This window comes from Watersipora subatra, chromosome 4 (genome assembly GCF_963576615.1).
Source record: "Watersipora subatra chromosome 4, tzWatSuba1.1, whole genome shotgun sequence".
Lineage (NCBI taxonomy): Eukaryota > Metazoa > Bryozoa > Gymnolaemata > Cheilostomatida > Watersiporidae > Watersipora > Watersipora subatra.
In genome coordinates this window covers 19,150,614-19,152,092 of record NC_088711.1, presented here as the reverse complement: position 1 = coordinate 19,152,092, position 1,479 = coordinate 19,150,614, and the positions used below count along the sequence as shown (strand labels likewise).

Here is a 1,479-nt window from a genome sequence, read left to right as displayed (position 1 = left end):
ATTCTTGATCAAATCAAGTCAGCTGTGGCCTATATAGACAATTATTGAGGCAAATGCAGGCATCAACTCATCAAGAGGCTCAGTTTTATCATCAAGCTGTATCAATAAATATAGTAAGTAGGACAATTGGCCAGGCTGTGTCTTTATATCTTTTTACAAATCCCAAAAGCGTCGTAATCCTCATTATTGCTACATCATAAATTAGTAGAGTTTGACTAACAATGTCTGGTGTTAACCATTAAAAAGACTCATGCTTGTGCCTCATCCAGGAATCATGTCTGCTTTATGATGTGGGGGATTAGGGGATAAAAATGTGAGATTAAGTTTGAAAATACTTACAATGTATATCCAGAATGTTCATTGTACTCTTTCAATAAGTTTTAATATATAAAAACCTTATTTGGAAATACTCAGTAAGATGCTATTCAGACTGTATGAGGATGAAGTCTCACACCTAACACACCTAAAATAATAAAACAAAATAATGCAAAGGGGTGAGCTTCCATGTCATATATGGGAGATGCTGGAACCACTTCTGATGTAGTAATGGTATCTTCTTGAGCCACTGGCAACTGATCATCATTCAGTGTGTCATAAGATTTACTACAATAATAACAAAAGAAAGTGTTACTAACAGAAAGTATCCAAAAGTGTTAACTAACAAATGAGACTTGAGATGTACTCCCATGCCTCTTATCAACAATAATGAAAGGTAATTCCTAAAACTGATCAATAAAATTGATTGAATGATAAAAGATTTGAGGAGATGGTTTTTTAGATTTATAATATTTTACACCTATGTTCCATTCAAACATGTGGATCGGACAGCTGTGAATAAAAATGCATGGCCTGCTGACATTCTCACAGAGCTTTGGACGTGTAAACAAGGAACCATTATCATTCACAAGACATCATCATTTATAAATTCTGGTGAGTACAGTTAATTAAAAGCGCAAGTCACAGCCATAAACTATTCTATACCTATAAACATACCGGTATCATTTCTTGGAGTGAGTTTTGCCTAAAGAAATGGTTCTTTCCACACAGAATGATAAACTATGTGGGGCAGGGTGGTTCTTCTTGGTTTCCTTCCCAGCGGCATGTTCAGCAGCCTTCCTACGAAAACCTCCATGTTGGCTTGTTGCTGTTCTGAGTGGCCTTTTTCTTCTGGCCACTGCTGAAGGCTGCACTCCAATTTTAGTCCTGTAATTATTATGATATTTGTTCTTTTTCATGTGAAATATGTTTTGCGTTATGTCTTACATGGTATAAATCTGATGATACCTCCATTAATCACAAAACTTTTATCCAGAATATCTGATGAGGAGTGTCTGACACCAGCCAAACTATTAGTCCCAAAACCGCTGGGGGGGGGGTGGGCCTAATAGTTAGGCATGTATCAAACAGCTATCAATATTGACTACCATGTGAGGCATGCTTGTACATTAATGTATAACTGACTGACTTGTTACCTAAACT

The 1,479-nt window shown here is 36.4% G+C and overlaps 1 long non-coding RNA gene across 1 annotated transcript; it reads right to left on the bottom strand.

The window, feature by feature from the left end:
- Window positions 1-366: 366 nt before the first annotated feature.
- On the bottom strand, window positions 367-1,165 carry LOC137395159 (uncharacterized). Its single transcript, XR_010978453.1, has 2 exons — window positions 994-1,165; window positions 367-603 (listed from the first exon to the last, which is right to left on the bottom strand). It is a non-coding gene; the product is annotated as an uncharacterized lncRNA (long non-coding RNA).
- Window positions 1,166-1,479: the final 314 nt, after the last annotated feature.